This window comes from Anolis sagrei, chromosome 10 (assembly GCF_037176765.1).
Source record: "Anolis sagrei isolate rAnoSag1 chromosome 10, rAnoSag1.mat, whole genome shotgun sequence".
NCBI classification, from domain to species: domain Eukaryota; kingdom Metazoa; phylum Chordata; class Lepidosauria; order Squamata; family Dactyloidae; genus Anolis; species Anolis sagrei.
The window spans coordinates 37,301,289-37,324,942 of NC_090030.1; positions in this window are offsets into that span (position 1 = coordinate 37,301,289).

The window sequence follows — 23,654 nt, forward strand, 5'->3', positions numbered from 1 at the left end:
AGGCGCGCGGCTGCTGCGTGGGGCGCAGGTGGGTCCAGCTCGGATCAGGAGCCGGGAAGCGGGAAGACGCGCGCATGCGCAGCGCGACTCTTTGGGCAGCTGAGCCTTTTCCCACGCTTGATTGGCATCAGCTGCGGATTGATTGTGTATATGAGATATGCATGTAACATTCTACATATGACATTGTACATATATATGCAACATTATGTGTATATGTATATATAACTTTATATGTGTGTAGCATTGTATATATTGTAAAAATATTACATATATAGAGATATTATAGAGAGAGATACGCACACTGTTATGAATATATAATCCTATGTCTGTGTGTGTGTGTGTATCTCTTAATACGATTGTCCTTATCCTTGGTTCTCCTTGATGTTGTGGCCAATGCGCCAATCCGTCCGTGAGCCGTCAGTGCCGCAGAGGGTTGAACCGCTGAGCTGCCGAACTTGTGGACCGAAAGGTCACAGGTCCGAATCCGGAGAACGGGGAGAGCTCCCGCTGTTAGCCCCAGCTCCTGCCAACCTGGCATGCAAATGTGAGTAGTAGATCCATAGGAACTGTCCTGAAAGGGGAACGTAACGACGCTCTACGAAGTCCTGGCAGTGGCCACATGACCTTGGAGGTGGCTATGGACAACGCCGGCTCTTTGGTTTAGAAAGGGAGATTTTATTTATGTATTTATTTATCTATTTATTTGGCAGTTTTGTGTCCCGGTCTTCTTCTCACCTCCGTTCGAGGGACTCAGGCCGGTTTCCAGCATCAATATTACAGACAGTCATTACAACATCCTATTCCAAATCACACTAAAACATGGAAATAGCCAAATACAATCCTATAATTCCAGTGGTCAGTCGTCATCAAAGTCATTCTTCGTCAAAGTCATCCATCCACGTCACAGGATCAGGGCTCATTTGTGGAATGCCGATCCCCAAAGCCAGGTTTTCACCTGTTTCCTGAATGTTAAGATGGAAGGGGCAGTTCTGGTCTCCAGTGGGAGGGAGTTCCAGAGTCGAGGGGCCACCACCGAGAAGGCCCTGTCCCTCGTCCCCACCAGGCGCGCCTGAGAGGCCGGTGGGACCGAGAGCGGGGCCCCTCCAGCCGATCTTAGCCATCTTGATGGCTCATAAGGGAGGGTACGTTCGGACAGGTAAACTGGGCCGGAGTCGTTTAGGGCTTTCCAGGTGAAGACCAGCACTTCACCCCTAAAGCCCCAGAGATGGACACGGCTGGACTTCATGGCAGGGGAAAACCTTCATCGTCTGCTATATTTTTATTATTGTCTTTATTGTTGTAGCCAATGTGCCAACATTATATATATATATTTCTCCTTATTTATTATTATTAGTAGTAGTAGTAGTATTAAACTTAAAGTTGTTCCAAATCCGTCACCCGTGGTGGTCACAGTGGCCTGTGGAAGTGGCAGCCAATCAGGAAGCTGGCACATCCATCCTTCCATTCAAACGTTCTCTTTCTAATGGAGACCTTTGTGATGCGCTCCCACCTGAAGCCAGGTTCACGGAAGGTGGAGGTCACTCCTTCGGTGTGGCTTGTGGCTAGCAGTGTGTGATTTGGAGGCTCTTGGTTAGTGCGTAGTGTTGTTGCGTTTGGTTGTGTGGTGTGGACGGTGTTGTGTTTGTGTGTGGTGTGGACGTTGTTGTGTTTGTGTGTGGTGTGCACGGTGTTGCGTTTGTGTGTTGTGCGAAGGTTGTTGTGTTTGTGGTGTGGAAGTTGTTACGTTTGTGTGTTGTGTGAAGGTTGTTGTGTTTGTGTGTGGTGTGGAAGTTGTTGCGTTTGTGTGTGGTGTGGAGGTTGTTGTGTTTGTGTGTTGTGTGAAGGTTGTTGTGTTTGTGTGTGGTGTGTGTGTGGAAGCCACTCCGTGGGTGTGTGGTGTGAAAGCCACTCCTTTGGTGTCCGTTGCATTGGTGTCCGTTGCATTGGTGTCCATCAAGGTGAGTCCTTCCCATTTCTTGGGGGGCGGGGGGGGGGAGACCGAGTGTTTCTACTGTGTTAAAGCTGGCCCAGTTGACACACACACACACACACACACACACATGATTACTAGCCATCCCCTGCCAGGCATTGCTGTGGCCCAATCTGACCACGTTTCCAATATACGTAATGCCTTGATGCTTGTGGGTCAACAGTATTTCTTGTTGTTTCGTTGCCAGTGTTGATGTGGAGAGTGTCTGGTTTGCCCACTCTGGAACACGCAACACGTCACTGTCCTTCTTCAGGAGTCCCTTTCCAATCTAAGATACTCTATCTGTCATATACATGTGTGTGTGTGTGTGTGTGAATAAAATATATCTATCTATCTATATGGCTGGACGGCTCTTTGTCAGGAGGGCTTTGGTTGTGTTTTTTTGCCCTGGTGACGGGAGTTGGACTGGATGGCCTTCAGGCAGCATTTCTCAACCCAGGGATTGGGACCCCGGGGGGGGGGGGGGAGGGGGGTCACGAGGGGGTGTCTGAAGGGTCGTCAAAGACCACCAGAAAACACAGTATTTTCTGTACTGTCGAAGGCTTCCATGGCTGGAATCACTAAGTTCTTGTGGGTTTTTTGGGGCTATATGGCCATGTTCTAGAGGCATTCTCTCCTGACGTTTCGCCTGCATCTATGGCAAGCATCCTCAGAGGTAGTGAGGCCTGTTTGGAAGTAGGAAAATGGGTTTATATATCTGTGGAATAATGACCAGGGTGGGGCTAAGAGCTCTTGTCTGCTGGAGCTAGGTGCGAATGTTTCAACTGACCACCTTGATTAGCATACAATGGGCTGACTGTGCCTGGAGCAAACTCTTCTTGAAAGGCAATTAGATGTCCCTGCCTGTTTCCTCTCTGCTGTTTTTGCTGTTGCAATTTTAGAATTTTTTAATACTGGTAACCAGATGTTGTTCATTTTCATGGTCTCTTCCTTTCTGTTGAAATTGTCCACATGCTTCTTATGGATTTCAGTGGCTTCTCTGTGTAGTCTGACATGGTGGTTGTTGGTGTGGTCCAGCATTTCTGTGTTCTCAAATAATCTGTTGTGTCCAGGCTGGTTCCTCAGGTGTTCTGCTATGGCTGACCTCTCTGGTTGGAGTAGTCTGCTGTGCCTTTCATGTTCCTTGATGCGTGTCTGGGCAATGTGGCTGCGTGTGGTGGTCCCTCTGGAGACTTCTTGTCCACAGCTGCATGGTACACAATGGTAGACTCCTGCAGAGGTGAGAGGATCCCTCTTGTCCTTTGCTGAACGGAGCATCTGTTGGATTTCCTTGGTGGGCCTGGAGATTGTTTGTCTGTTGTGTTTCCTCCTCAGCTTCTTCCCTCTGCGGTCAGTGGTTCCCTTGATGTCTGGCAAGAACCCTTTTCCTCGGGGTGGGTCTTCATTCACACCTAGCCCAACTGACAAAAGTTCTTGGTCTCACCCTGGTCAGTCTGGTGCTCTGGGAAATAAAGTCATGAGAATGTGTTGCGATGCCTTTCTGTAATCTACGTCGTCATGCCTTTCTGCTGGTGGGCAAACAGGATTCCTTGCTGTGTCTTTGCCAGTGTTGATGCCTGGTTTTCCTCTTCTGGAACATGCAGCATCTCCCTGTCCTTCTTTCTGGGTCCCTTTCATATCTTGGATGCTCCCTCTGTCATAGACATATGTGTGTGTGTGTGTGGATGGCTGGATGGCCCTTTGTCAGGAGGGCTTTGATGATGTTTCCTTGCTCTGGTGAAGGGAGTGGGACTGGGTGGCCTTCAGGCAGCGTTTCTCAACCTGGGGTTTGGGACCCCTGGGGGAGGGGTTTCGAGGGGGGGTCAGAAGGGTCACCAAAGACCACCGGAAAACACAGTATTTTCTGTAGGTCATGCATAGGGGTTCTGTGTGGGAAGTTTGGCCCAATTCTGCCGTTGGTGGGGTTCGGAATGCTCTTTGATTGTAGGTGAACTATAAATCCCAGTAACTACAAATCCCAAATGTCAAGGTCTGTTTCCCCCAAACTCCATCTGTGTTCATATTTGGGTATATTGAGTATTTGTGCCAAGTTTGGTCTAGATCCATCATTGTCCGTTTCTCGCTTCTTACTGTTATTTTAAAGCAAATTGTATTGTTTTTAATCTACTTATGTAAACCGCTCCGAGCCAAACTGGGAGTAGTGGTATACACATCAAATCAAATCAATAAATAAATAAATAGTTTGAGTCCACAGAGCTCTCTGGATGTAGGTGAACTACAACTCCAAAACCCAAGGTCAATGCCCACCAAACCCTTCCAGTATTTTCTGTTGGTCATGAGAGAACTGTGTGCCAAGTTTGGTTCAATTCCATCGTTGGTGGAGTTCAGAATACTCTTGGATTGTAGGTGAACTATAAATCCCAGCAACTACAAGTCCCAAATGACAAAATCAACGTTTTTTGAGTGATGTTCACTCCTTGGGTTGTCAGGTGTATGCTGTCCAAATCTGGTGTCAATTTGCCCAGTGGTTTTTGAGTTATGCTAATCCCACTAACGAACATGAAGTTTTCATTTATGTAGATTTTTATGATTACGGTCAATAACCAGCACCAAAAAATGAATAGGAGCGTGACGTACGTTGAGGTATTAAGCAACATTCCCAAAAGCAGAGTTAAACGCCAGTATTGAATATGATGATAATAATAATAATGAGATAACTTGCTAATATTTTGCTCTCTCTCCCCGAGAGGACTCAGGGTGGATTACCGTCTACATTTACAGCAAACATCCAATGCCGATTAGACAATTAACAAAGACAGACAGTTGCGTAAACAGAGCTCAAGGCTTCCCGTCTTTTCCCATCTCCGGCATCTTGGAGGCCGTGCTCGGTTCTGGCCACAAGGGGGCGCTGTCGCTCCATCTCGCCGTGGTTGTTCTCTTGATTGATTGACAACGTGTCACGCAGCTCCAATGTGCTGACGCTCCATCAGTTCCGGACAGGCGTTGTTGTCTTTTGTCCTGAGCGCCAGGAGCCTTGTTTCTGGCCGCCTTCCTTGGAGGACCGCTCTCTCTGTCCACGTGGGCTCTGCGGTGGTCTTTGAGGAGGGGGCTGGGGGTTTTCCGGCCGCACTTTGGGGGCCTTGGGAGCCCTTCGCGACCCATGGCAACCCTCAGGCCGACCCATCGACATGAAACCGCTGGGTGAGGTCACATTCAGGGGCGGCTCAGCCAAGTAAGCCTTTGCAGTAGAGTGTGTTTTCCCCCGTGGGGCGCTCTCGAGGCGCTCTTGGGGGGAAACAGACCTTGACATAGGCGAGTTATGTAGTTACTGGGACTTATAGTTCACCTACAATCAAAGAGCATGCTGAACTCCACGAATGATAAAATTGAACCAAATCTGGCACACAGAACTCCCACGACCAACAGGAAATATAGATCAGTGATTGGTTGGGGGGGGGGGGGTATCGCCAAAATACCTAGGGCCGCCTCTGGTCATATTATATTATTATTAATAATTAATGGTTTTGAGGAATCCTACTAATTATTGAACGACAACTCCTAGAAATCAGGGTGGCTCCTTCCCAAACCGCCTGTTCGGTTGCTGATCAATTCCCGCTTGCTGCGTGCCAGAGGAGAGGGTGAAGGGGAAGGCAGGGGGCGGGGCTATGCAAATTCCGCACCCATGGAGACAAACCCTGGGATGTCCGTTTTGGAGGAAAAACAGAACATCTCGGGTGAAAATGGGTCCCTGCGTGAAAGCCTTGACTTGGGTTTGGGGGGGACTTTGGCATGGGTCGGGGGACATTTTCGGGGTGCCCGCTCTAACCTGAAATGTCCTTGGAGCGCTGGAGTGCCCGGTGGCTTCTCAGCCCTGGGGATTGTGTCATAGATGGACAGATGATGATAATAATAATAATAATAATAATAATAATAATAATAATAATAATAATAGAGATTTAGGGGGAAATACAGACCTGGATAATGACTGGGAATACTTCTGGGAGAAAGGACTGACCTTTCCAGTCGTGGGGTCCATGAGAGGAAATGTGTGCAGAACGTTCTAGAGACGCGACCTCCGGCCTGAACCAATGGCCAAAATGAGCCAGACCCAAAGGGGAGAACGTTGGAGACCCAAAGGGCTGCTTTCCCCATCTTTGGTGGACGTGTCAGGAGGTCAGGCATGTCTGGGGAGGAAAGGGGAGGAAAGGACCCCATAAAGGCCAGAAAGAGGCCTCTTCTTTCAGGAGGAAATCAGAAAGGGGATCTAGAACTTTGCCCAGACAGTTCCGTGGCTGCAAGAAGGGACAAGGCCGACCCATGAAGGTTCTCAACCCCTGGAGGGGTCGCAAGGGGGTGTCATAGGGGTCGCCAAATACCATCAGAAAACACAGTATTTTTTCTCTCTTGGTCATGGGAGTTCTGTGCGCCAAGTTTGGTTCAATTTCATTATTGGTGGAGTTCAGGCTGCGCTTTGATTGTGGGTGAACTATAAATCCCAGCAACTACAACTCCCAAATGGCAAGGTCTGTTTCCCCCAAACTCTACCACATTTGGTCCAGATGCATAATTGTTTGAGTCCACAGTGCTCCTTGGATGTAGGTGAACTCCAAAAGTCAAGGCCAATGCCTACCAAACCCTTCCAGTACTTTCTCTTGGTCATGGGAGTTCTGTGTGCCAAGTTTGGTTCAATTTCATTATTGGTGGAGTTCAGGCTGCGCTTTGATTGTAGGTGAACTATAAATCCCAGCAACAAACTAAATCCCTCCACCAACCCCCCAGTATTCAAATGTGGGTGTATCGTGTATTTGTGCCAAATGTGGTCCAGTGAATGCAAATACATCCTGCATATCCGATATTTCCATTACGATTCATAACTGTAGGAAACTGACAGCAACGAAAGTAATGTGATGGTTGGGGGTCACCACCACATGAGGCCCTGTATGAAGGTTGAGAACCATGGGGTGAAGGGGAAGGAACGACGAGGAGTTTGTCAACAAAGGGAAGAAGAGGGCAAACAGAGATTTGGAAGGAGTCGCATGAATGTCAGGATCAGGACAGAGTTTGGGGAGAGGCAAGCCCCATAGGTCAGGAGTCTGGGCTGCGGGTTCGCGGGTGGGAAAAGCGAGGTGGCGGGATTGGGGGAAAGGAGGAGATTTCACAAAATGGGGAAGTTCTTTGTTTTCCTTCATAGAAGAGATCTACCCTTGCTCACTCTCTTCTTGTCCTTTTCCTTACAGTCATGCCTCGGGGGCGACTACGCCGATGGTTTTGGCATAATACGGTGTCACCAGCATCCCAAAGCACTCTGGTGGTCCTGGGACAACAACTCCTGCCCAGCCACCAGCCACCAAGGGCTTGGGGCCCAAGGAAGAACAAGGTGGCACCGTTGGCCCCCGTGCCGGAGAAACACCTCCAGCATTTGGAGATTGTAGGGAAACATCTGCCTTCCCAAACAAGATCAAGGCCTCAGAGGATGTGGGGAAGAAAGACCGTCCCCATCACCGTAACACCCATCCCTGAGCGCCAGGAGGAGGAGGAGGAGGAGGAGGAGGAGGAGAGAAAGGAGGAGGAAGGGAGGAAAGAACAGGACGACGAAGTGCATGATGAAGTGGAGGAAGAGGTGGTGGTGGTGGTGGAGGAGGAGAAGGAGGAGGAGGAGGAGGAGGAGGAGAAGGAGGAGGAGGAGGAGGAGGAGGAGGAGGAGGAGGCGATTTTGGAGGAGGAGGAAGGAGCTGAGGAGGAGGAGGAGGAGGAGGAGATTTTGGAGGAGGAGGAAGAGGAGGAGGGAAAATATGAAGAGGAAGATCTGGAGGAATTAGATCTAGTAGAGGAGGAGGAAGTACCACCAGAACAACTTGAGGAAGGATGGGACCAGGACGAGGATGAGGACGAGGAAGAAGAGGGAGCTGAGGATGAAGATCTAGAAGAACTAGAGGAAGTCGAGGAAGAACAAGTGCCGGAGTCACAATGGGACAAAGGCTTAGAGGAGGAGGAGGAAGATGAGGACTGAGGCCCGACAGCATCTCCATCACCAGGTGACAGCTTCCGAGCATTCTCAGCATGCCACTTTTGGACTCTCGCTTGCTGAGGTGTTCCAGCGAGTGTCACTGTAGATCTTAGAAAACTATTTCTTGATTTAAGTCGTTGACATGCTGGCTGATACCCAAACAGGGGATGGGCTGGACATGTCTCTGCCTTGGTCCTTTCACTATTGGCTGCTCCTTCCCGGTGGATGTCAGGTGGTGCAATACCGGCTAAGCAGTGTCATTTCTCCAGTGGTGTAGGGGGCAGACACCCCGTGATAATGCGGCATGTCTCATTAAGAGCCACATCCACTGTTTTAGCGTGGTGAGATGTGTTCCACACTGGGCATGCGTACTCAGCAGCAGAGTAGCACAGCGCAAGGGCAGATGTCTTCACTGTGTCTGGTTGTGATCCCCAGGTTGTGCCAGTCAGCTTTCGTATGATATTGTTTCTGGCACCCACTTTTTGCTTGATGTTCAGGCAGTGCTTCTTGTAGGTCAGAGCACGGTCCAGGGTGACTCCTCCCAGGTATTTGGGTGCGCTGCAATGCTCCAGTGGGATTCCTTCCCAGGTGATAATCCTCAGAGCTCGGGATGCTTGTCTGTTCTTAAGGTGAAAGGCACATGTCTGTGTTTTAGATGGATTAGGGATCAGCTGGTTTTCCCTGTAATAGGCAGTAAGAGCACCTAGAGCTTCGGAGAGCTTCTGTTCAAACATCTCAAAGCTCCCTGCTTGGGCGGTGATGGCACGATCATCAGCATAGATGAAGCCCTCTGTCCCTTCTGGCAGTGGCTGGTCATTTGTGTAGATGTTGAACACGGATGGAGCAAGCACGCTTCCCTGAGGCAGGCCGTTCTTCTGTTTCCGCCATCTGCTTCTCTGGCCCTGGAACTCCACAAAGAAGCTCCTGTTTTGTAGCAGGTTTCCTATGAGGCGGGTGAGGGGGTCATCCACAGCAAACAAGGTCACTCTGCTGGCTGTCAAATTGGATCACACGTCGGAGCCTTCCCAAATGTCTAGGACTGTGTGATGTATCGGCGAATAATGTGTGCAGATCCCAGTAAGGTGGCCTTTTGCAGCTGGCAGGTGGTAATCTTGTCAGCGCCAATTGTGTTTAAGTGCAGGCCAAGGTCTTGAGGCACCGCACCCAGAGTGCCGATCCCCACTGGGACCCCCTTGACTGGTTTGTGCCACAGTCTTTGCAGTTCGATCTTCAAATCCTCCTATTGTGTCAGCTTTTCCAGTTGTTTCTCTTCAATCCTGTTGTCACCTGGGATTGCAACATCAACAATCCACACTTCGCTTTTTAACATGATTGTGAGGTCAGGAGTCTTGTGCCCCAAAACTCTTTAAGTCTGAATCCGGAAGTCCCAGAGGAGTTTGGCGTGTTCATTCTCTGTAACTTTTTCCGGCTTGTGATCCCACCCGTTCTTTATGGCAGGCAGATGGTGTTTGTGGCACAAATTCCAATGGATCCTCTGAGCAAGGGTGTTGTGCCTCTGCTTGGAGTCTGTCTGCACGATCTTCTTGCAGCAGCTGAGGGTGGGATCTCTTGTTTCGCCTGCTTCCTTGCAGAGTCTACAACTTGGGATCTGTCTTTGACTTTTCAATTCTGGCTCGGATGGCCTTGGCTCTAACGGCTTCTTCTTGAATCGGCTTCTGCCAGAATCAGGCCCTCCTCCTTGGTCTCCTTTTTCCGAGTCCCATTTGTGAGCCACAGCCATGTTTTTTCTATGTCAATTTGTCTCTCAGTGTTTCCCAGGAACTGTCCACGGAGAGAGAGCCTTCTTCTTTCGCCAGTTTTCACGCCGGTATTCCCTCTGTGTCTTTTGCACTTGAGGCAGTTTTCTCCTCTTGACTTCCCTCCATGTTGGTCCTTGACGGCCTTTCCCATCATCTGCCAGTTTCGGCGTGTTTCTCTTCTTCTTCTTCTTCTTCTTCCATCTGTTTCCCTTGCAGAAGCCCCCCCCCCCCCCGCCTCCTGATTTTCTGGGCAGGTCAGGTCTGTCGACATCACTATGAGGGTGTCACGAGGAGTGGGTCGTCACCAGTGTCCTTGTTTTTCTGCCCAGACCATCCAGCTCTGCTTGTGTGCCGTTCACAATCCCAGCCGCGCATCTCATGACGGGGATGAGGGCCCAGGGCTCGAGAGCCTTGAGTTGCTCTTCAAAACCTTTCTGACTCTTTGGACGTCTTCTTTGCTGACCACCTTCTTCACTTGACCATGCTTGATATTGCCCAACTGTAGTCTGCCCAGATTTTGATACTAGGCTTCAGGCTGACTGCATTTTATGGTTTGTCCATTTGGCATCTCTGTTATGCCCTCTGTTATGCGGTGTGTCATTTCCCCTTCCTTTCTGTAATGCCACCGTGGCACATTTGTCTAGGCCGAAATCCATATTGATGCCAGTGCTGAAGATTCTGACTGTGTTGGTCAGTGACTCGATTTCAGTTTCTGATTTCCCGTAAAGCTTTAGATCATCCGCGAATTTCTTGCTGTTTGGGAGCTTAGGCTTGTTTTCTGCAGAATTACTGACAGTGGGATCAGTGCAATAAGGAACAGCAGTGATGACAGTGAGCCGCCCTGGGAAATCCCTCTCTTGATGGTAACAGTTCCATAGCTTTCGTTGCCCACAAACAACTCAGTTTTCCATTGTTTCATCGCGTTTTCGGTGAACTTTCTAATATTTTCACAAACTGCGATGACATCTAGACATCTGATAATCCAACAATGAGTCAAGTACTTTTTTGCAATCTATACAGGTTGTATAGAGGTTGTATTATTATTATTATTATTATTATTATTATTATTATTATTATTATTATTATTTATTACAATAGGCATGGGCCAATTTCAGCCTTCCCTAACAGGAAATTATGGGAGTTGAAGTCCAAACCACCAGAAGGGAGGGAGGGAGGGAGGGAGGGCCCAAGTTTCCCCACGCCTGCTCTACAGCGACCATATAACCTAGTTCCAAACTGGAGTATATGGCAGTGTAGACGCAGCCTATGTGTGGCTGCAATGTACAGCTGTATATTATTTAACGATTTATATTATTTAATTCCAGGCTGTTTGGCGACACCTGCTCATTGGTCGCTCTCTCTTGCTTTGAAACCTCTCAACGCATCCCGTACGAGGAAGCCGTTCGGCAAGAGTTCGGGGAGGCTTTCGGTCGGGCGTAACCCTGGGAGTTGTGGTTTAGTGAGGGACTGGCACTCTGACGTTGTGAAGCCGCCGCTCCCGTGCTTCCGTTGCACTCGGCTGAGGCAGTTCAAGTGGTCTCAAAGTGCCTTCACCCTCCAGTGTGGCCGCTGCACCTCGAGTGTCCCACCGAGTGTTTCCCCGGCAACCCAGGAATCCCAACGGACAGCGAGCGATTGGAAGTGTCTGCCTGAGAGAACAAACCAAGCAAGATGGGTAGACTTTGGATTCCACGTGTGCTGTCGCACGCTGGGCCTGTGGCAATGTCTGTTTGCAGGACGTGCTTTCTGTGTGCCCAGCGGCATGCTGGGGTGCCTCGGCTGAGAGGCCCTATAGATTTCCCTACACCAAGTTCTGCCGAGGCTTAAGAGAAGTCCAACCAAGTTCTTTATTCAGGATAAAATCTTCAAACACGGAAGAAACACTCCTTAACTTTGGAAAATTAGTAACTTCTTCTTCACTCTGCCGACGAGGGACAGGCAACTGCTGAATGAACGCTTCCTTTCTTCTTGAAGGGAAACCCTTTGACCCCTCCCTGGGCAATCTCTTGGCTTTGCTGGTTCCAAGATGCGTAATGGCTGACCCGAGTAGACCTTACCAGGCAAAGTCTCTGTAGATTTTCCAAGTTGAAGGAAGTCCTTTACTTTCCGGCCAAGCTGGCTGTATTTCCCTTTTTCCTAGCGAAGGCTGGCTGTAGCTATATTTCCCCAGCGAAGCTTGTTGTGAGAAACGGAGCCTTTTCCAGGCGGGAGAGAGAAAAGCTCACACGTCCTGTCTGAAAGGCTTCACTGTGAAGACTGAACTAAAGGTTCCCTTTTCCCTCCAAAACCCTGGGGAAAGGGGCAGATCTAAAGGCTGCAACAATGATGGACAGGTTGCTGGCCCTAGGATTGCAACCAAATTGCACAATGCATAGCCTACAGGAATTCATGCAAACAAGCAAGGAAAGGAAAAAGGGAATGCGAACCCTGGCAGGCACAGCCATGGCAGCGCACAACTTAATGCTCAAACCAGTCCCATCGAAGGCCCGTCTCCAGTTCTGCCTACTGTTTGCCTTGAAAGAGCAGCGTCCTTCTGCCTGTCCTTTCGCGAAGGTGGCACACCTGCTGGTTCAGAGCCGAGCTCGGCATCCCCGAAGGATGGGCCGGGAAAGAGGCGCACCTTCGTTGGGAGAGCGAAGGAGAAGGAATGGTTTGGAGGGACGGCCAGCCTGTTCAGGTCAGTGGCTGATGGGTTGGTTGGTCCTTGTGGTCGCCACAGAGCGCCTGACGGTTCTGGCCCAGCTTCCTTGGCCGGACGCATCTGGACTCGGTGTGTAACCTAGGGCCCTTCCACACATCCATATAACAAGCCTCTGGCCTCGAGGGGACTTCGTAAATGGGCCTCTCTTAGGTGGACACTTGGCCACTTCCGTTGTGTACTGACAGCTTAGAAACCAGCTCTTCCTCTTTTCTTTCTTTCTTTCCCATTTCTCCACAATGGGTCACAGCAACACATGGCCGGGTACAGCTAGTATTCCTAGTAATATTACAATATAATGGTATAGTGCCATATAGTAATCTATAATACTGATATTGTGCTAATAATATAATATATTTTACTGCATTTGTTGACCGCCGTTCTCAGCTCTAGGGCGACTTCATATATTGTATGAAAATATATATTTGGGCTACTCTGAGTTCCTTTTGGGATGAGAAGGGTGGGATAGAAATGCAGTCAATAAATAAATAAATATGTACTGGTTTTAATGATTGTTGATGTACTTGATTGTGGTTCTATGATTGTCATGACTGTGATGTAGCGGCCATGTACTGGGACTAGAGTAAGCCGTCCTGAGTCGTCTTCAGGGGTAGAGAAGAGACAATGGGGGGCAAATCCCAGAAATAAACAAAATACACCTGAAGAAAACAAAGCCTTTCAGATAAATAGATCCCTTTCTTGATATTTAGTTGACAGACTCTATTCTCTGATGTGAGCCTCTCAGAGAAGGCCTTGTGGACAAGAGGAGAGCCTTCTTGGTGGTGGCTCCAAAACTGTGGAACCCTTTCCAAGAAGGACCAGACTGACCCCGTCCCACTGGCTGTATTCTCTGATATGAGCCCCTCAGGAGAGGATGCCATGACATACTATGCAGGTAGGAAGAGGGAAACGCACAGTGAGGACGCCGTGGAGACTAGGACTCAATGGAGCAATGGGTTCAAATTACAGGAAAGGAGATTCCACCTGAACACGAGGAAGAACTTCCTAACTGTTCAGCAGAGGAACTCTCTGCCTTGGAGTGTGGTAGAAGACTGAATGGCCCTCTCTGGATATTGGCAATGTGGTCTCTCATCTCACTGCCTTTTCTGAACCCAGCTGGCCACTCTCGCTCCATGTCTTGCTGGAGTCTTCTTCCTGGCAGGATCTTGAGCATTCCCTTCCTGGCATGAGGAGAAATAAGGGCCACTCTACGGAAGTCCCTTTTTTGGCTTTTTTTCCAGTCTGATGGCCATTCTTGTGTTTTCCAAATTATGATTCCGTGTCTCTTTGTTGCAGAGAGTCCATCCCCGAAGGTTCCTGCGCTAACCAGTTTGTGATATTTGAGGATATTCCTTTGTACTGGGATGCTTGGGATGTGATGGACTATCATTTGGAGACTAGGTAAGCAGCCGTCCTCTTCCTGTGGGATTCTGGGAAGCCAAGGATTGCTTGCCAAGAGCCACTGCTTGCAGAAGTTTGTAAGACTCGTTCCGTTTTGACACTCCAACAATTGAACTGTAGTGAGTGGGCTCTCTCCTTTGGAGAAGCATTTACGGGCAACGACCCCAATGCGTCCCTATTCGAGCCTCTTCCACCTTAGGAAGCTGAACTAGATGCTTTGCTGTTAGTAGCTCAGGGGCAAAATAAAATAATGTATTATTATTATTATTATTATTATTGTGGACTATAGTTTGCTTTGTGTGCACAAAGTCCCAAGGTCAATCTCCAGCATCTCCAGGTAGGTTTGAAGAACCTCTCTTCCACCTTAAAACACTGAACTAGAGGCTTTGCTATTATTATTATTATTATTATTATTATTATTATTATTATTATGAACTATAGTTTGCTTTGTGTGCACAAAGTCCCAAGGTCAATCTCCAGCATCTCCAAATAGGTTTGAAGGCCCTCCTCTATTGAGTGGCTGTGGCTAATTATTGTGGGTAGTAGCAAACTCGATAGACCGATGCCTTGACTTAGTGTGAGGTGCCTTCTGCATCCTTGCGCTCTTTCAGGAAACCCATCACGCATCTCCTGAAACCCTTGGAAATTTCCTTGTGGGGCGGTCTGCGTGGCCGTGCGAGGTTCTCCTTGCAGATCAACCGGAAGAGCCTCCTCAGCCAGGAAGTCACCTTGGGTGCGGCTTCCCCTTGCGTCCGCTTTCAGACTCAGGTTTGGTCTTCAGAACCTGGAAGGCCTTCTTCTCCTCCTCAGGGATCGTGTCCCTCTGGGGTTCACGGGCGCGTGGCCTTCTCTGACTTCCCTATATTATTATTATTATTCTCCTTTTTGTAGGTTGCTTGGGACGAAGCCCACCAGTTCCTCAAGGTCAACGCATGGGAACACCTCCTGGGACTGGGCCCGCTTTGAGGTCAGGCTGATATCCCCCCTTCCCGCCTGTCATTGCGCACGTTGAGCAGCCAGGTAGAGCTTTTTCGCCCCCCCCACCCCACCCCTCAGCCGGATTGAGAGCTGAGGGGACGCGAAGCCGGGCTGGATCTTCCAGAGACCCCAAAAGCCTCTATCTCTTCAAGGGTGGGGGCCGAGAGGGTCTGGAATTGAATCCACCGGCAGCGGGCAGCTCCGTGGGAAGCAGGATGGAAACCCTGCATTGACTACTGCCTAGAGCCCACTTAAACTGAAGAACTGAAAATAAGAAGGAAACTTCCCCCCCCCCCTTTTTTTGGAGAAGTAAAGAAAACTGTGGATCTAAATCTGCCACGGAAGCAATATTAATATAGAAGAGGAGAATATTAGAGCTAACTCCTGGAGAGACGGGAATTGGATGATTAAGCGGCTGCTTATTCACGAGAAATTGATTTAAGATATAAGAATAAAGTAAAGAAAAGAAAAGTCGGAAATTTAAGGAAATAACAATATAATCTGGAAAATTGAAGGACGAGAGATATTAGCAAGAGATGAAGAAATTCTGAAGACACCCCTTCTCCCACCCCTAACCCGTGTCCCCCCGTCCCCCCCCCCCATGCCCTCTACTCAAAGCCCTTTTAGAAGTTGGGGAAAGAAAAGAATTCTGACCTTGGCGCCATATTGTTTTGACTATCTCCGCACCGTCTTGTAAACAAAGAAGAGAAGAAGAGAAGTGACGAAACAGAAGAGGCGGAGTGCAGGGAGGAAAGAGCAGAAGAGTAGCAGCTGGGGCAGAAAGAAGACGCTAGGAGAAGGGCGGAAGTGGGGCAACAGTGAGGGAAGCGGAAGTGAGGCAACATCCATTAAGAAGAAGGGCGGAAGAGAGGGAGCGATAAAAATAAAAGAAAATAAACAAAAAGATTTCAAGGGAGGGAGAGAGGGAGAAGTAGGCGGTCTTAACGAAAAGAGGAGATTGGAGTTACAGCAGACGGAGCACGGAGGAGGAGCGGTGGAGAACAGAGATTGGTAGAAGACAGAAGCGTACAGAATTCAGAAGTTAAGAAAGCAAAGTGACCAACGGGAGTAGAATTGAAGGCTGAGCAGGGCGAATTGGTGATTGGTGGTGAAAAATTAATCTGGGAAAGAGGAAGGTGGCAACTCCAAAGGCAAAGCAAGACCCAACTGTAAAAACAAAACAAGATCCAAAAATAGATCAATTGTCATCACTAAGAAGAAATCCTCAAGGACCACAAGAATTTAGCTTGAAAGATGTGATAAAAGAAATTCAAAAACTGGCAGTAAAACAAGATAACTTTCAAACCTCATTGGAGAAAGAAATGAAAGAATTAAACCCAAAACAAGAAATGCATAACAAGGAGATGCAAGATAAATTTAATGAATTTAAAACTGAATTAAAAAATGAATTTAAAGAAGAAATTGGCAGAGTGAATAAAGACATGTCTAAGATGGAGGAAGAAATACAAGTTTTAAAGGTTAAGGATAAGGAGAGGGAGAATCTCCAGAAAAATCTGCAAGAGAAAATGCACACATGGGAAAGGCAAAGGGAGAAATTGGAAAAAAATCAAGAACTTTTGGAATTCAAGGACCTAGAGAAGCAACTCAGGTTAAGAAATATGCAGGAGAACCCGAAGGAAAATACAAGACAACTGATTTTAGAAACTCTGGCAACCTCGTTAAAAAGCTCAGTGGAATCTTTAGAAAGGGAAGTAGACCAAATTTATCGTCTCCCTACCAATTATTCAAAAAAGAATAAAACGCCAAGAGATATTATAGTGAAATTTGTGAAGAAAAAATCTAGAGATGAAGTTTTACACGGCAACAGTAAATTCCCGCTGCAATTTAATGGAGAAAAAGTAGTTGTGGTACTAAAAGAACTCCCACAAGTAACTTTAATGAAAAGAAGGCAATACTTTTTCCTCACAGATGGATTAAAAAAAAAGAAATATAAGATTCAGGCGGGAGAAGACTGAAGGCATTATGACAACCTTTAAGGAACAAAAGTTTTGGCTGACCTCAACAGAAAAAGCAAAGGCGAGAAATTAATGAAAGCCAGAGGACCCTGCAAACAAACCTTCAAGCTACGAGCGTAAACGAGGAACAAGAACAACACCAAAGAAGATGTCCACCACGCCAAGAAAAGGATAGAAACGTAAGAGAGCAAGATTGAACTCCCTGGACTATGACGCTTTAGGAAAGGATAATGATGACGAGGTAACTTCCAGTCCAGACAAGTATTACTTATTGGGAATTATAGACGATGATATAATTTTAAATTCAAATGAGGATACTTTGTTTAGGTAAATGACAACGGCCACCAGAAGACTTTATGCGAAAGAATGGAAACAGAAAGAAATACCAGAGAAGCATTATTGGGGGGGGGGGGGGGGGGAACAAAAAAAAACTTAAATTAAATTAAAGACATGGACAATTGTTTTCTTTAATTAAAAAGGAATACAAGCAACCCAGTTAAACAATCAATTTGGTCAGTAATTAATAATTGATGACTATATGGAAAATAGACATAAAGACAAGTAACTGGACTTGGCTCACAACTAAGAAACACAAAAATGGATTATATAAATATAGACAAAAAGAGACGAAAACAGGCAGAATTAGAAGGAAGTCATTTTTTTCTTTTTTCCCCCCTTTTCTTTTTCTTTTTCCTTTTTTAAGGGTCCTTTTTTCTTTTTTTCAACCTGAATTTTTTTAAAAAAAAATTCAATATAATTTCCTACTTTCCTATCTTCTTGAAAATATTCACCCTCTTTCCATGTATTCTATATTATTTCAATAAAATAAAAATATTTCACAAAAAAAAATTGGTTTCAACCGGCCATTTCCGGTAGGCTTAGGCGAGAGAGGCTTCGTGTGGGGCCTAGCCTTGCACGAAGCCTCTCTCGCCTAGATCGCGCTCCCGCCAGGCAGCAGGGGCGTGGCTTAGGCGAGAGAGGCTTCGTGCGGGGCCTAGCCTTGCATGAAGCCTCCCTCCCCTAGATCGCGCTCCTGCCGGGCGGCAGCAAGAGGCTCCACGTGAGGCCAGGGCACGTGGGGGATCCTCCTGCGCCCGGCTCTCACCGCCTGCTGGGCTTGCCAGAGGCACGAGCCTCCCTGCCGGATCTGGCCTAGGCTCCAGAACGCTCCGAGCAACAGCCGCTCCCAATTGTCAAAGCATGTATATTTTCCCCAAAGTTCTCCAGTATTTTATGTTTGTCATGGGAGTTCCCTGCCAGGTTTGGATCAATTCCATGATTGTCGGAGTTCAGAATGCTCATTAATGACCGGGGGACTGTCTTCCCAAGCAACTGCAACTCCCAAATGTCAGGGTCTGTTTTCCCCACACTTCACTGGTGTTCAAATTTGGGCATATTGGGTATTTGTGCCACGTTTCATCTATAGTTGTTGGGGTTCACAATGCTCTCCAGATGTAGGTGAACTACATCTCCCCTAAATCACTGTCAATTCCTCCCAAACCCCTCCAGTATTTTTGTTTGACGTGGGAGTTCTGTGTGGAGGTCTCAGTGGTCTGTGGAAGTCAGACCTGAATCGGTTGAAGGTACTGCAAATCCCATCATCTGTTTTCCATACTCCCCCAAACATATTTTTTTGGATTAATCACAATGCTTTCATTGTGTTGAATTTGTAACAATGAAAACACATCCTGCATATCACATATTTACGATTTCTAATAGTAGCAAAATTACAATTATAAAGGAGCCACGAAAATAATTTTATGGTTGGGGGTCACCACAACACGAGGAAGCATATTTAGGGGTCACGGTGTTAGAAAGGCTGAGAACCACTGCCCTAGAGAAAGGGAGGGAAGGAAAGAAGGAAAGATGGGAAGGAAGGAAAAAAAGAAAGAAGGAAGAAAGAGAAAGGGAGGTAAAGAAAAAGGGGGAAGGAAGGAAAGTAAGAGAAAGAAGGAAGAGGAAAAGGAAAGAAAAGGAACGATGGAAGGAAAGATAAGAGAGACAGCAGAAGAGAAAGAAAAGGGGGGAAGGAAGGAAGGAGAGGAGGAAAGAAAAAAGGGAATAAAGGAAGGAAAGAGGGATTGAAGGAAGGGGGAAGATGTAGAGAAAGAGGGAGGGAAGGGAGGAAAGAGAGACAGCAGAAGAGAAAGAGATAGAGAAGGAAGAGGAGAAGGAAAGATGGGAAGGAAGGAAGGAAGGAAGGAAGGAGGGAAAGAAGGAGAGAAAGAGGGAAGGTTGGCCACAGCAAATAAAAAGTGAAAGAAGGAAGGAAACATGAAGGGAAGAAAGGAGGCAAAGGAAGAAAGGGGGAGGGAATAAAGGAAAGAGAGAAGGTTCCTCTCTTTCATAATAGACCAGATATCTACCTCTACTATGAAAAGATTTACTATAGGCCACAGCAACGCGTGGCAGGGTACAGCTAGTAATATTATAAATATTCATATGTAAATACAATATATTACATTACATTACATTATATTATATTATTAGCATACCACAGGAGACAAGGTGGAGCCTCCTCTCTCTTCACTGGCCCAGAGCGGCCATGGGTGCTGTGGGGAGGGGTCCCCAACTGATGACATTATTAGTAGTATTATATTGCATAACATTATAACATTATCTGTATATACAATATATTATATTACTAGCATAGCACAGGAGACAAAGTGGAACTCTCTTCCTGGTCCCCTCTCCCTTCACTCTGGCCCAGAGTGGCCATGGGTGCTGCGGGGAGGGGTTAGGGTTAGGGTTAGGGTGAGGGAGATGATTTCCCAGCCACAGAGTACAATGTATTTGGATCTCCAATATGTTTTTTTGGTATATGCAAGGTCTACATCAGTGGTTCTCAACCTGCAAGTCCCCAGGTGTTTTGGCCTTCAACTCCCAGAAATCGCAACAGCTGGTCAACTGGCTGAAATTTCTGGGAGTTGTAGGCCAAAACTCCTGAGGATCCACAGGTTGAGAACCATTGGTCTACATTTAGTCAGCTAACATTGGGAACTTGTATTAACTGACCTAAACATGGATGGGTTATGGGTAGATAAACCAATAAGCAAATGGGTGCTAAATACCGATCCTCTGGTGACATTTACGATACGCCTTCCGAGATATGTCAACCCTGGCTAGGTGACTCTGATGTCTATCTGACCCTGAGGAGGAGCCCTGGACCCAGCATCGATGTCATGAAGCTAGAGCTGTTACAGCCTGAGAGTTGGATCCAGAGCGGCCTTCCTTCCTGCCTGCCTGTGGAAGGAAGGGCTCCATCTCCTTCCATAAAGGACGTTGTGTCCCAAGGACGTTCCTCCGGAAAGAGAGGCAGAAGGCGCATTTCATTCATTTCTCTGTGTGACTTGTACACACACAGCAACAACAACAACGACAACTCTATGCTTCTGTTCTGTATTCGGATCTGTTACTTAATAGTCACTGTGACAGGGGACTAGTGACCAGGTTAAAAAGGCATCACAGCATTACAGGGGGAAATTGACATCATAAGTTTGAGCAATGCTAGGATTTTTTAAGGCCTTGGAGCCCCCTCATCAACAGAGCCCTGAAGCTAGAGCAGCATTTCTCAACCTGGGGGTCACCACCCCTGCCTTGGGGGGAGTCGAATGGGCATTTCAGAGGGGTCACCAAAGACCATGAGAAAACCATGAGGCTGAAGATCTCTCCGTCTCTTCTTCTCTTCCATTTTGGAACAAGGCGGCAATCCTCCCACCAAAAGCCCCCCATCCTCCACTGTGATTATTTTTCAAAAAGAGGAGGAGGAGCAGGAGCAGAAATTCGAACAACAGCAAGTCCCAAATGTAAAGGTCTATTTTTCCCAAACCTCACCTGCATTCAAATTTGGGCATATTGAGTGTTCATGCCAAGTTTGGCCCAGATCCATCATTGTTTGCGTCCACACTGCTCCCTGCATGTAGGTGAACTACAACTGTTCTGGAACAGCTGTGCCAGGAGCTCCAATTTTGTTTGCTTTGCATTGAATGTTTGTTTGCAGTCCTAAGTTTCAGGGACTCTGCAGATAGGTGGCTTCTTTTGGCTGCAATCATAGGGCAAGCCACCTGTCAATTAGAGTTAGGTTCCCTGGTCCCGCCCCCTTTGGGTTTTTGGAGGGAATAGGAGCCTTTTTGAGTCAGTCCACACAGAGCAGCTTTCCATACAGGACACGAAACCAAGAGCTCCTGTCGAAAGCTTCGTCTTCTACGGCTTGGCCGGGGAGATACACAGCCTACAGCTTGGCTGAGGATTTTACCACCTTACAGCTCCTTTGCTGAGGGAATTCAGTCAGCCATCACAGCACCCTGAACTCCTTCTTCTGCCCTGGAAGTCTACAAAGCTCTGCTTGGCAAGGGTCGCTCGCGGAAGCCGGACGCAGTTGGTACCGGGTGCAGGGGCTCCACACCAACACAGGCAAGTACAGACTGCCCAGGTTAGAAGTTAAGCATTTCCCCATTAGTTAGTATACAGTTATGAAGAGAGCGCCTGTTCCCAGTGAACAAGATTGCAAGAGCCAATAGACTGTGAAGAAAGCTATAAAGTCCCTCTTTGTTTTCATCAATAAAGAACTTTGCTGGACTTCCTTTCAGCCTCTACAGAACTTTGTTGAAGGAAATCCAAGGGCCTTTCATCTGAGGCAGCCCCGTTGGGCATCCCGTTGGGCACACGGAATGTATGTCCTGCCTACAGTCTTATGCACAGGCCCAGCATGCGACAGCACAACAAGGTCAATGCGTACCAAACCCTTCCATTATTTATTGTTGCTTATGGGAGTTCTGTGTGCCCAGTTTGGTTCAATTGCATCATTGGCGGAGTTCAGAGTGCTCTTTGTTTGTAGGTGAAATGCCAGCAACTACAACTCCCAAATGACAAAATCTATCCCACTGCAACTCCAGCAGCATTCAGATTTGGGCATATCGGTTATTTGTGCCAAATTACGCCCATTAATTTGAAAAATAGGATCCATGTTAGTGTTATTTAACTCAAATCAATCTCCACTTTGTGCAAGTGATAAACATTCTAATAGTATCATCTCCACTGGAACAAGACCAGCTTTCCACTTCTGTAGGGAGTAAGTTTCTCTGCTGGCTGGAGGGGGCTGGACCCAATTCCCTTTGGGGGTCTCTGGCATCTCATTCCCTGGAGCTATTTCAACAGGCCGGATGGCCTTCTTCTGGGAGGGCTTTCCCTGGTCTTCCTTCCTAGCCGAAAGGGCTTGGGCTGGGTGGCCTTAGTGATTTATCACACGGGTGTCCTACTGTTCTTTCCATAGACACAAAGTCCTCAGTCATTCCAGAAACAGGGACATTTCAGAGCCAATCCCCCACATAGAGACACCAGAGTATCAGAAGCACATTGGCTACCTCTCACTGAATGGTCCAATAACCACAGAAACCTTAAAGTCTTTAGAATGATAGGATAACTGTATTGTCAGTGTACATTGTACAATAAAAGGAAATGAATTCCCCAACAGGCATCACAAAAACGACATACCCATCCCTCCACACTTCGAGCACCAACCACCATTTCAGAAGGAAGGTCTGTTTCTGTGCACGGGTTGATCCCATTTTGACACAACATCACACAACATCAGTTCTTAATAGCAAAATACTCAGTTTATTTCTTTGTTTTTAGTCTCTTCCTTTTCAGCTGCTCTTAAATTTCTTCGAAGAAGAAGATATAACTTGAATTCTGCAAGTAGGCAGCTGAAGAGTGGCAGGAAAAGGGAAGGGGAAGGGAGAGGAGAAGGGGGGGGACCGGAAGGGGAGGGGAAGGTAGGGGAGGGGAGGGGGAAGGGAGGGGAGGGGAGGGGAGGGGAGGGGAGGGGGAAGGGAAAGGGTGGGGAAAGGAGAAACAGAAGGAAAGCAAGAAAGAAAGAAAGGAAAGGGAAAAAGAAAAATAGAAAGCAAAGGATACGGAAAAAGAGAAAGAGAAACAGAAAGAGAAAACAAAGGAGAAGATGGATATATAAAAAACCTACCGCTCAATTTCAGTATTGAATATTGATGATAAATTATGGGCTAATATCTTGGTAGAAAGACTAAAGCCCTTTCTAATGGATAAAGGAAGAACAATGGGGCTTCCTCCCGTAACGAAGAATGAATGATAACGTCAGAACCATGACAAACGTCATTCTGAAAAGAACAACGATGAAGAATGTGCGTTCTTAGCGCTAGACGCGGAGAAGGCCTTCAACAACATAAATTGGAAGTCCTTCATCTAACTCATGCAAGAATTCGATATGGGGCACTACTTCATAAATGCCATAAAATCGGTATAGAATAATATACCGATTTGTAAGATCCTCCTTGATAAGAATTTGGGGAAAGTAGAAAAGCAGATTTCATTTTTTTAAAAACCTCTGAATACTCACCGTGGAAGCGGTACAGAGGAGAGATCTAGGGTGGGAAAGGGGGCTCAGAGACAAAGAGAGACAGTGAACCCAAACCATAGAAGATTGCTTCACAAAGTGAGCAGCAAATATTGGACACACTACATGAATGACTGATTGGGAAAAGAATTTGGAACAAGAAAGTGAAATCTACCAACTCTTACGACCTAGGCGAGAATTGGATCAAAGTATGAAACTGAGGTGAAGAAGAGGTAGACGGAGGCGTGAGAGGGGCCTGAGAAAAGAAAGGAGAAGGCCAAAGGAGAAGGAGGAAAGAAAAAGTGAACAGAGAAGAGCAAAGGGAAGAGGGAGAGGAGAGAGACGGAAGGAGGGAGAAGAGACACAAAGAGGGGAAAGAGTTAAGAGAAAGGAGGCAGATGAGTGAGAATGTGAGGTATGTGAGATGTGTATAGTGTGTGAGCAGAAAAAGGTAAAAGAGAGGGAAAAAACCAGAAAAAAAGCAAAATATAAAAAGAAAAAGGGAGAAAAGAGTGATGGGTGATCTGAGATGGG